The sequence below is a fragment of the Oncorhynchus gorbuscha genome, unplaced genomic scaffold (assembly GCF_021184085.1).
Source record: "Oncorhynchus gorbuscha isolate QuinsamMale2020 ecotype Even-year unplaced genomic scaffold, OgorEven_v1.0 Un_scaffold_3023, whole genome shotgun sequence".
Classification (NCBI taxonomy): Eukaryota; Metazoa; Chordata; class Actinopteri; order Salmoniformes; family Salmonidae; genus Oncorhynchus; species Oncorhynchus gorbuscha.
Genome location: NW_025747381.1, coordinates 6,078 through 19,289, shown reverse-complemented (window position 1 = coordinate 19,289; position 13,212 = coordinate 6,078). Strand labels below are relative to the sequence as shown.

At 46.5% G+C, this 13,212-nt stretch overlaps 1 pseudogene; it reads right to left on the bottom strand.

Annotated features, from left to right (window-relative positions):
* Nucleotides 1–2,205: 2,205 nt before the first annotated feature.
* LOC124027235 lies at nt 2,206–12,339 on the bottom strand (annotated as a pseudogene).
* Between the last annotated feature and the right edge of the window lie 873 nt (nt 12,340–13,212).

Genomic DNA, 13,212 nt, shown 5'->3' with positions numbered 1-13,212 from the left:
GTCCACCTGTGGTAAATTCAATTGATTAGATGGGATTTGGAAAGGCACACATCTGTCTATATAAGGCCATAGCATCATGCTGTGGGGATGTTTTTCAGTGGCAGGGACTGGGAGACTAGTCAGGATCGAGGGAAAGATGAATGGAGCAAAGTACAGAGAGATCCTTGATGAAAACCTGCTCCAGAGCGCTCAGGACTTCAGACTGGGTTGAAGGTTCACCTTCCAACAGGACAACAGCCCTAAATATATAGCAGGAGTGGCTTTGGGACAAATCTCAATGTCCTTGAATGGCCCAGCCAGAGCCCGGACTTGAACCCAATCAGACATCTCTGGAGAGACCTGAAAATAGCTGTGCAGCGAAGTTCCCATCCAACCAGACAGAGCTTGAGGGGATCTATAGAGAAGAATGGGAGAAACTCCCCAAATACAGATGTGCCAAGCTTGTAGCGTCATACCCAAGAAGACCTGAGTCTGTAATCGCTGGCAAAGGTGCTTCAACAAAGTACTGAGTAAATGGTCTGAAAACATACGTAAATGTGATGTTTAAAAAAAATACATTTGCAAACATTTCTAAAAACCTGTTTTTGAGGAGGAAATAATAAGGCTGTAATGTAACAAAATGTGGTAAAGGTTAAGGGATCTGAGTACTTTCCGAATGCACTGTTTGCAGTCATATTGTCAGCGGCTGATGGAGAGCACGTTGTTCTCAGCGGCTGATGGAGAGCACGTTGTTCTCAGCGGCTAATGGAGAGCACGTTGTTCTCAGCGGCTGATGGAGAGCACGTTGTTCTCAGCGGCTGATGGAGAGCACGTTGTTCTCAGGGGCTGATGGAGAGCACGTTGTTCTCAGGGGCTGATGGAGAGCACGTTGTTCTCAGCGGCTGATGGAGAGCACGTTGTTCTCAGCGGCTGATGGAGAGCACGTTGTTCTCAGCGGCTGATGGAGAGCACGTTGTTCTCAGGGGCTGATGGAGAGCACGTTGTTCTCAGGGGCTGATGGAGAGCACGTTGTTCTCAGCGGCTGATGGAGAGCACGTTGTTCTCAGGGGCTGATGGAGAGCACGTTGTTCTCAGGGGCTGATGGAGAGCACGTTGTTCTCAGCGGCTGATGGAGAGCACGTTGTTCTCAGGGGCTGATGGAGAGCACGTTGTTCTCAGCGGCTGATGGAGAGCACGTTGTTCTCAGCGGCTGATGGAGAGCACGTTGTTCTCAGCGGCTGATGGAGAGCACGTTGTTCTCAGCGGCTGATGGAGAGCACGTTGTTCTCAGTGGCTGATGGAGAGCACGTTGTTCTGGCGGACTGCACATGTTACAGGTTTGATATTGAAAGATATTTTGTGTATTTGCAGTTGACCCTGAAAACTTGTCGTCACACAGATTGCAAAGCATTCCCCAAAATGCCAAACATCTCTCTTCCTCCCCACATCAATAGAATAGTAGTGTAGAGTGTATACACTACTATTCAGTTGTGAGCTTTGCCTTACTAAGTGCTTATAAATATTGAATGGCTAAATGGGAAATGTTAACATTTGTCCAATTGCCTTGTTGGCCCAATGAAATATTAATCGCCAAGAAAAGCTTTTGTTTTACCACAACAGTGAGAAAAGGTAAAGTTGAAATGAATAACACTTTTTGTATTCCTTTGTAGATGTTGAGCGTCTTTGATCCTTCCTGACCCCCATTTTCCATGTCTGTCAGGGATGATACATACAGCACGCCCTGCATTGTAGGCCAGTCAATTATACACGTAGAGATTCTAAAAATAGGCATCTCAGATCTACAGTGGCAGAAGACATCCATTCCAGGACAATTCAACTGATTTAAATGAATGGCCTCTACTTCTTGGATGCTGGATTTCAGCTATTCACTGTAATCTGTTGAGTTAGCTGGGTCAGAGATGAGTTCTTCTGTTAGTCCAAAATCATACCAAAGTGGAGTGTGAGAGCAACAAGTCTCTCCTTCTCCTCCTCTCTACCACTAGCAGCTCCAGAGAGGCACAGTTTAAATCTCTCCTCACGTGACGCTGTTCCTACAGAGCAGGGTGCTGCTCCTGCCAACACACTGGAACCCCCAGATTACTATGCCTGGTACGTTATCGACCTGCAGATCAACTATCCATGGATTTTCACATTTGACAAAAACACACCCTACAATTCAACCCAAATGAACTCAAATTGTCAGTCAAACTGAGAGGGACAAAATTCTTCAAGATAAATATGCCTTTAATTAGAAAATATTACAAAATGATGCATGTACACAGATCAGTAGACTCAGTCACTCCTTTTTACGACTCGTCCTGTGGGACTTTGGTTGAGGGCACCAACATGATGTAGAGGCCAGAGCTGGAAAGAGAGAAAAACACCATAACAAACAAAGGAGAAGACAGAAGACGTTGGGTTAAAAGGGTACTAGGGCTCTCGTAAAAGAAGAACAAACAACATTTATCCATTACATAATGTGTTTATCATGACTGTTCCAACATCCTCACTTCCTGGATACGCTTGGTAACGTGGATTTAAATGATGTATGAGACTTCATAAAACTGTCGTCAGGTCTCGTCATTGGGCCCCCAGTGGACGGCTGCTGTCCAGTCAAACGGACAGAAGGTTGTCTGACCTGTTTCCAGGGTCATGGTTGCTATGACATCCAGTGACATGACAACAAAGCAAAATGGACAGCTAGACAATAGCCCAGGCCTTGGTCTACGAGACAGATCTGTCTTGAACTTCCAACTTGTTTGAGTGTTTGCATTTACTCAACTTGCCACAGAATGGGGAATAAGGAATATTTTGAATCCAGGCAGAGCAAAACCTACAATCAATTTCAGTGCAAGGCATTTCATATTTCACCATGGCCATGGGCAAAGACAAAAGGAGGCTGTGATAACATAAACGTGGCACAGATTTCTCTATACAGACCAGAGCATTCTACTAACTCTTTACAGAGACCAGAGCATTCTACTAACTCTTTACAGAGACCAGAGCATTCTACTAACTCTTTACAGAGACCAGAGCATTCTACTAACTCTTTACAGAGACCAGAGCATTCTACTAACTCTTTACAGAGACCAGAGCATTCTACTAACTCTTTACAGAGACCAGAGCATTCTACTAACTCTTTACAGAGATTCTACAGAGCATTCTCTACTAACTCTTTACAGAGACCAGAGCATTCTACTAACTCTTTACAGAGACCAGAGCATTCTACTAACTCTTTACACAGACCAGAGCATTCTACTAACTCTTTACACAGACCAGAGCATTCTACTAACTCTTTATACAGACCAGAGCATTCTACTAACTCTTTATACAGACCAGAGCATTCTACTAACTCTTTATACAGACCATAACATTCTACTAACTCTTTACACAGACCAGAGCATTCTACTAACTCTTTACAGAGACCATTCTACTAACTCTTTATACAGACCAGAACATTCTACTAACTCTTTACACAGACCAGAGCATTCTACTAACTCTTTATACAGACCAGATCATTCTACTAACTCTTTATGCAGACCATTATACTAACTCTAATGAATGTGAGATGGGTCAGGCGATGTTCCCCTCCTTACCTTTAAGCAGACACGGCCTCGAATCAGGGCATAGGGAACTGGGCATTCTACTAGCTCCTGGAGTCTGTGGAATTCTAAACTCTTTATGCAGATTATCCCCTTCCAGCCACACGTGCCCTTTTGGAACCTAGACACACCCCCACGGCAAGACACACCCCCACGGCAAGACACACACCCACAGCAAGACACACACCCACAGCAAGACACACACCCACAGCAAGACACACACCCACGGGATGACACAGGAAAAAACACAACGATAGAAAATATTGAATTTGTTCCACGACGACTGCAACAGCCAGTTATACTGTAAACAACACCATTCCCTTACCTAGCTTTTAAACTTTGTTTACATGAAGGAGTGAGACAATACAGTGCCAGCACCCTCCACCCACCATTATGTAGAGAGCCCACCTCAGCCGCCTCGCCCAACTGAACATCCCTCCGCCCACCTTCCTTCACCCCAACTTAACGTCAACCCCTGGTCTGTCCTCCTTTAGCCTCGGATGGCCATAGGAGCAAGGGGTCATGTGTAACGGGGGGCAGGGTCAGGGGGATTTAGTGGGACTTCAAAAGGGGCCATTAGGCTGTTGGCTGAGATCTAACCCCTCTTACCAAGGGAGATATAGAGGGGGAGAGAGAGAGAGGGGCCAGGGCTGAAGATTTTCAGTCTGAATCGTCCACTAGTCTCCATTAGTGAGGCCCGAGCTGCCAGTGGGGTGGCCAATCGGAGCGAGCGCTAATCCACAGTGACACCAATTATGATTCATCTCATCACTTTACTAGAATAATCTTGTCAAGGCCCTAATTAAGTTCCTCGTCCCTCCTATATGTGAAGACAGGATGAACAACAAATTATATTGTCATAATGGGCATCACAATCTGCAACTGTGTTTGTGTTGCCTAACTTTTTAATGAACAAGGTCTTGGGGAGAAAAGGAGAGGGAGATGAAATCAGATGAGAACATTATCAGAGGGTGGGGGGGACGACGCAAACACTGATGTCTTGATTCCAATTGTGTGCGTCCATCGTATCGCAATCGTCCCAACATCCAGAATCCTTATGCAGTATTAACCTATGCATTGTGTTGCGTTTCATATTCCATAGACGAGCCAGATGAGCCGACACTAATCGTGATATATTGACCTAACACGAGGTAAACAACTCGGCCCCCAAGAACAACGACGACACAAACCAATGTCATCTGAGAAGCATATGTCAGCCTGCTGCATTCCCACCATTACCCCTCAGTAGCATGGCAACATATGGCTGCTCCCAAGCACACGGAGACCAGAGAGGAACGCCGGTGCCGTTTGTCATCTGCTGGACCATAAGCCCCTGCTATGCTCCAGCCTCAGCCTCCATCTTAGACTGACTCACTGCCTTTGTCCTGCTCAGAAAGTCAGGGCTGTAATATCATCAACACGACCCTGTCGGTAGGCACGCTCATCTATGTTTTAGGAGACACAAAAGGGGCGGCTGCTTGAACACAGGTTCAGACTACTTCTGGTTTCAAAGCGGGTTCAAGTGTCCATAGAAACGTTACCGAAAGGGCTTTTTAGGCTAGCAGAAGGTCTAATCCGAGTCCATTACACTGCCTCAGAGTTTAGCAAACACTAGGTAGGATACATTAGTGGTGGTTAAAGCTTAGGGCCCATGGAGTGAAGGTTCGGAGGAACTACCTAACTAATCCAACATCAAGGTATAGGTCAACTCTATTCAGGATCTAGACTCCATTCTGTCCACTACTAACAAGGTCAATAAATTTAGATCGATCTGCTGCGAGTCAATCAAGAGTGATCAACAAATACACAGACACACAAACACCAAAGCTCTGATTGATTCGGAGCATCAAACTAATGACCCTGTAGAGAACATTCCACATGGAGTCTCTAGCCACAGACAGGGTATTGCAAAGTTACTCCTCTGAAACATATATTATGGTGGTGAAAGACCGAGGGTTCACACATCACCTTGCATGTTAACACATGTCAGAAACGTACATTTTATTATGACTGGGATTGTGTAAAGAGAGGCCAGACTCTCATTTGTAGAAACGGATGTCCCTGACGTTCTCCTCTTGAACCCTAACTTAACCAGAGGGTAGAACTAACCTCTCCTTTCATTTTACCTGCACGGGATGTTCAAATGGATCTGGTTATTACCTAGGGGTATGATACTGGAGGTATTGGAACGAGGTAGACAAATTCTGTCCCCAGTCATAGTTGGTGGAACTCTTCTTCTCTGATTAAACACCTGCAAGCTCACCGCAGGCCATCATAACCACAGCAGTCTCTGAAAACTAATTTATGGATCACACACCAGTGTTGAGTGAAGGTAGAGAGGATGTCAAGGATAAGCACCTGCATGATTGACAGGCAGAGAAGCAAACACTCCTCATGAACTGTTTACCTACTTCTCCATGACACTAAGCTCCGAGTCTGACATGCCCTCTCCCAACTCCCTACACTGAGTCACCAGAACAGAATGAGAGCGCTCAGCCAAACCATAATCAACAGACATTGTTACTTTCCACAACACACTTCCAGCCAGCCCAGTCATCCAGTCAGACTGTGTGCCCAGCTAGGGTTTAGGGTTGAGTGGCGTATCTCAGCTCAACCTGGCGGCTGTGTTGTGATGGGACTCAGAGGGAGTAATGGAACCTGTTCTGTGGTTGGCTGGTTGAAGGGGTGGGGGCGAGGCTATGTTTACCTGTCAGAGACGTGTCAAGGTGGGAAAGCTGAGCTCACCTGGATAGTGAAGTCTGCCGTTCAACAGCCTGGTCAGGCCTCACCCTGAGTCGCTCATTAAGACAACATGATTGAGGTAGTGCTGTTTAAGGCCTCACCCTGAGTCGCTCATTAAGATAACATGATTGAGGTAGTGCTGTTTAAGGCCTCACCCTGAGTCGCTCATTAAGATAAACAGCACTACCTCAATCATGATTGAGGTAGTGCTGTTTAAGGCCTCACCCTGAGTCCAATTAAGATAACATGATTGAGGTAGTGCTGTTTAGGCCTCACTGCTTGGCTCATTAAGCAACATGATTGAGGTAGTGCTGTTTAAGGCCTCACCCTCAATAACATGATTGAGGTAGTACTGTTTAAGGCCTCACCCTGAGTCGCTCATTAAGTTAACATGATTGAGGTAGTGCTGTTTAAGGCCTCACCCTGCTTGGCTCATTAAGCTAACATGATTGAGGTAGTGCTGTTTAAGGCCTCACCCTGCTTGGCTCATTAAGCTAACATGATTGAGGTAGTGCTGTTTAAGACCTCACCCTGCTTGGCTCATTACCTCAATTGATGTGCTGTTTAGCCTCATTGAGGTAGTGCTGTTTAAGACCTCGCTGGCTCATCAATCATGTTAACATGATGAGCCAGTGCTGTTTTAAGGCCTCACCCTGCTTGGCTCATTAAGCTAACAATCATGTTAGCGTCAATTAAGATAACATGATTGAGGTAGTGCTGTTTAAGGCCTCACCCTGAGTCGATTAAGCTAACATGATTGAGGTAGTGCTGTTTAGGCCTGAGGCCATTAAGATAACAGCACTACCTCAATCATGTTAAGATAACATGATTAGAGTGCTGTTTAAGGCCTCACCCTGCTTGGCTCATTAAGCTAACATGATTGAGGTAGTGCTGTTTAAGGCCTCATCCTGCTTCGCTCATTAAGCTAACTTGATTGAGGTAGTGCTGTTTAAGGCCTCACCATGCGTCACTCATTAAGATAACATGATTGAGGTAGTGCTGTTTAAGGCCTCACCCTGCTTGGCTCATTAAGCTAACATGATTGAGGTAGTGCTGTTTAAGGCCTCACCCTGCTTGGCTCATTAAGATAACATGATTGAGGTAGTGCTGTTTAAGGCCTCATCCTGCTTGGCTCATTAAGCTAACATGATTGAGGTAGTGCTGTTTAAGGCCTCATCCTGCTTCGCTCATTAAGCTAACTTGATTGAGGTAGTGCTGTTTAAGGCCTCACCATGCGTCACTCATTAAGATAACATGATTGAGGTAGTGCTGTTTAAGGCCTCACCCTGCTTGGCTCATTAAGCTAACATGATTGAGGTAGTGCTGTTTAAGGCCTCACCCTGCTTGGCTCATTAAGATAACATGATTGAGGTAGTGCTGTTTAAGGCCTCACCCTGCTTCGCTCATTAAGATAACATGATTGAGGTAGTGCTGTTTAAGGCCTCACCATGCGTCACTCATTAAGATAACATGATTGAGGTAGTGCTGTTTAAGGCCTCACCCTGCTCTGATCATTAGACTAATATCATTGAGGTACTGTGTTTTGTCTAACATGGAGGGGATAGCTTTAGACTCTGAAGGCTCTCTCTCCCCCTCTGTCTCTCTCAAAGACACCCACCATCATATCATGGATCAAATGTCTTTGTTGTGACAATGCAGCAGACATACTGTAGAAAAGACTCCTAGGAGGTGACAAGCCAATTTGTCCATCTCCTCATCATCAATGTGGGAGGAAAGAACCTGCCAGCCCGTCAGAAGAAAGAGGAGGTGAGGACAGGCTCTCGTATAGCACACAAACAAAAACATGCATGGTGGGATGCCTTATGTCACACAAGGCTTCTATTTCATTAACACCACAACCAACTGTGTTGACAGACATTTTGGTGTGTGTTTTGACGGGGAAACCCTACAGAGATTGGTCTGGTCTTATTCATTGTTGACCTATGTCTTGCACTGAGACACATTTCAGAGGTACCGATCTGCCATCTTAATTTGACCAGTTTCTCACGGCAGGGAAATAATCCTGCAGTAACAGGAAATGTGGATTATTATGTGGATTAAAATGCATGGACATTTTTGTATGGGTTGATACATTTTAAATAAGGGTAAATCAAGTCTGACATTTTAAAGTGTGAATAGCAAACATTAGAATAAGTTTTAAAACTTGAATACACAACATGTATGCATTTTCTACACCAACAGAGTGATCAAATTAAGAGAGTACATCTGTAGGCTGAGACCTTTGACCAAGACATGTGTAGAGATTAAACCTGTTCAATATAGCTTTACTGCCTGTGTGTAGAGATGAAACCTGTTCCCAGAGGAAAATGACTTTCTTTCATTTCCTGGATGACACCAGCACATCCTGTGTGTGGTTACATTCACCTATACGTCCACTGTTCATGTGAGAGTGTGTGTACACACACACACAACACAAACACCTCAGCCCACCCATCAACCTGTCCACTCGGTTGGCACTAACTCTAACAGGCTTCAGAGAGATTGGCAGGCTGAGCGGTGGCCGAGGGCGGCGTGGCCGGGGGGAGCAGTAATAAGAATGCAATGACAGTGGTTCCACCACAACCACGGCTCTGAGGAAATACAGTCGCTGTCAAAGGATGATATTTGGACTGACGACACAAGATGGATGTGCCTGGTCTGGAATCTAAACACCCAGAACACACTGGGATTGAGTTGAAGACACAGGGGTTTGGCTACTTATGAAGATGATTGACTGAAATGAGAGACTATCTGAAACACAACATGAAGTGTCTTGACAAGGCTTAATCGTTCATCCAGAATGTATTGCTTTACTGGCTCATGTCAAGCCCTCGTCAAAGTCTTCTCCAGGTCGTTGTTGTAAATGTGCTCTCAATACTCTTACCTGGTAAACTAAAGGTAGAATACTTTACATGTGGCTGAGAGTCCTGGGGCTGTTGATGAATACTTTACATGTGGCTGAGAGTCCTGGGGCATGACTGTTGATGAATACTTTACATGTAGCTGAGAGTCCTGGGACTGTTGATGAATACTTTACATGTGGCTGAGAGTCCTGGGGCATGACTGTTGATGAATACTTTACATGTAGCTGAGAGTCCTGGGACATGACTGTTGATGAATACTTTACATGTGGCTGAGAGTCCTGGGACATGACTGTTGATGAATACTTTACATGTGGCTGAGAGTCCTGGGACTGTTGATGAATACTTTACATGTGGCTGAGAGTCCTGGGACATGACTGTTGATGAATACTTTACATGTGGCTGAGAGTCCTGGGACATGACTGTTGATGAATACTTTACATGTGGCTGAGAGTCCTGGGACTGTTGATGAATACTTTACATGTGGCTGAGAGTCCTGGGGCATGACTGTTGATGAATACTTTACATGTAGCTGAGAGTCCTGGGACTGTTGATGAATACTTTACATGTGGCTGAGAGTCCTGGGACATGACTGTTGATGAATACTTTATATGTGGCTGAGAGTCCTGGGACATGACTGTTGATGAATACTTTATATGTGGCTGAGAGTCCTGGGACATGACTGTTGATGAATACTTTACATGTGGCTGAGAGTCCTGGGGCATGACTGTTGATGAATACTTTACATGTAGCTGAGAGTCCTGGGACTGTTGATGAATACTTTACATGTGGCTGAGAGTCCTGGGACATGACTGTTGATGAATACTTTACATGTGGCTGAGAGTCCTGGGACATGACTGTTGATGAATACTTTACATGTAGCTGAGAGTCCTGGGACATGACTGTTGATGAATACTTTACATGTGGCTGAGAGTCCTGGGGCATGACTGTCTCCGGCGCAGCCCACGCTTGGATTGCATCCTACCTGACAGGTCGCTCCTACCAGGTGGCGTGGCGTGAATCTGTCTCCTCACCACGTGCTCTCACCACTGGTGTCCCCCAGAGCTCTGTTCTAGGCCCTCTCCTATTCTCGCTATACACCAAGTCACTTGGCTCTGTCATAACCTCACATGGTCTCACCTATCATTGCTACGCAGACGACACACAATTAATCTTCTCCTTTCCCCCTTCTGATGACCAGGTGGCGAATCGCATCTCTGCATGTCTGGCAGACATATCAGTGTGGATGACGGATCACCACCTCAAGCTGAACCTCGGCAAGACGGAGCTGCTCTTCCTCCCGGGGAAGGACTGCCCGTTCCATGATCTCGCCATCACGGTTGACAACTCTATTGTGTCCTCCTCCCAGAGCGCTAAGAACCTTGGCGTGATCCTGGACAACACCCTGTCATTCTCAACTAACATCAAGGCGGTGGCCCGTTCCTGTAGGTTCATGCTCTACAACATCCGCAGAGTACGACCCTGCCTCACACAGGAAGCGGCGCAGGTCCTAATCCAGGCACTTGTCATCTCCCATCTGGATTACTGCAACTCGCTGTTGGCTGGGCTCCCTGCCTGTGCCATTAAACCCCTACAACTCATCCAGAACGCCGCAGCCCGTCTGGTGTTCAACCTTCCCAAGTTCTCTCACGTCACCCCGCTCCTCCGCTCTCTCCACTGGTTTCCAGTTGAAGCTCGCATCCGCTACAAGACCATGGTGCTTGCCTACGGAGCTGTGAGGGGAACGGCACCTCAGTACCTCCAGGCTCTGATCAGGCCCTACACCCAAACAAGGGCACTTCGTTCATCCACCTCTGGCCTGCTCGCCTCCCTACCACTGAGGAAGTACAGTTCCCGCTCAGCCCAGTCAAAACTGTTCGCTGCTCTGGCCCCCCAATGGTGGAACAAACTCCCTCACGACGCAAGGACAGCGGAGTCAATCACCACCTTCCGGAGACACCTGAAACCCCACCTCTTTAAGGAATACCTAGGATAGGATAAAGTAATCCTTCTCACCCCCCCCTTAAAAGATTTAGATGCACTATTGTAAAGTGGCTGTTCCACTGGATGTCATAAGGTGAATGCACCAATTTGTAAGTCGCTCTGGATAAGAGCGTCTGCTAAATGACTTAAATGTAAATGTAATGTTAAATGTTGATGAATACTTTACATGTGGCTGAGAGTCCTGGGGCATGACTGTTGATGAATACTTTACATGTAGCTGAGAGTCCTGGGACATGACTGTTGATGAATACTTTACATGTGGCTGAGAGTCCTGGGGCATGACTGTTGATGAATACTTTACATGTGGCTGTCCTGATGACTGTTGATGAATACTTTACATGTGGCTGAGAGTCCTGGGACTGTTGATGAATACTTTACATGTGGCTGAGAGTCCTGGGACTGTTGATGAATACTTTACATGTAGCTGAGAGTCCTGGGACTGTTGATGAATACTTTACATGTGGCTGAGAGTCCTGGGGCATGACTGTTGATGAATACTTTACATGTGGCTGAGAGTCCTGGGACATGACTGTTGATGAATACTTACGTATTGGTGGGTCTTGAAGACATCCGAGGGGCCACTGGTGCAGACTTTGTCTCCCTCCAAACCGATGACTCTTTTACAGATGTTCATATGTGGATCAAATGGACTCTTAGCGATGACTATATCACCACTGCAGACAGAGAAGACAGGATCCATGGGGTGTGATGTCATTCACAGATATCAGGGAGAACATCAAGGGGTTACGGTGCAAAAGACACCACTCAGAGTAAACTACGTTTTACTTTACCAACTTTGAGAATTTCAAGTTGAAAACTAAAACTCACTTCTCGATTCTGCAGAGATGGCGACTCAACCGTTCTGAGAAGACAACGTCGTGGCTTGTGATGGTGGGCTCCATAGAAGGACCAGAGCACTGTGGGTATATTCACAGACATTGAAGTTGTTATTCGGGAATTCACAGACCATGGCCACAGAGAGAAAAGTATCCTACACACCGCAACAAACTCTCCGATGTACTCAAAGGCACAGTGGGCGACGCAGCCGTACTGGATGGTGTATCCCACGAAGCCCAGGGTCTTCCCCAGCGCACTGCGGAACATCTCACCACCTACACAAACACAACACACATCATTACAGCACTTCATTCAGGGGACAGACAGGTGAGGGTGAGCTGTCACAGCAGCTAGTCTATTAGCAGCTCTAGAAGTAGTCTGCAGTGCAGACTAGTGTCACACTCCCTGGTGTTTCATTCTCAGGGCTCTACAGCCCGTTGACACCACAGAACCAGCCTAACCTTTGACCCTGTGTGAGATTGACCAATCGACACCTTGCAGGGGACGGCCAAACATACCAGCCTAGCAGCTTCATATACTAGCATCAGTCCCTATCACTGCATCAGCCATGCTGACCAGGGTCTTCAGTACAGATTCATACCAGCATCAGTCCCTAACACTGCCTTCCCTGCATCAGCCATGCTGACCAGGGTCTTCATACCAGCATCAGTCCCTAACACTGCATCAGCCATGCTGACCAGGATCTACAGGACAGCTTCATACTAGCATCAGTCCCTAACACTGCATCAGCCATGCTGACCAGGATCTACAGGACAGCTTCATACCAGCATCAGTCCCTAACACTGCATCAGCCATGTTGACCAGGATCTACAGGACAGCTTCATACCAGCATCAGTCCCTATCACTGCATCAGCCATGCTGACCAGGGTCTTCAGTACAGATTCATACCAGCATCAGTCCCTAACACTGCATCAGCCATGCTGACCAGGGTCTTCATACTCGCATCAGTCCCTAACACTGCCCTCCCTGCATCAGCCATGTTGACCAGGGTCTTCAGGACAGCTTCATACTAGCATCAGTCCCTAACACTGCATCAGCCATGTTGACCAGGGTCTTCATACCAGCATCAGTCCCTAACACTGCCCTCCCTGCATCAGCCATGTTGACCAGGGTCTTCAGGACAGCTTCATACAAGCATCAGTCCCTAACACTGCCCTCCCAGTATC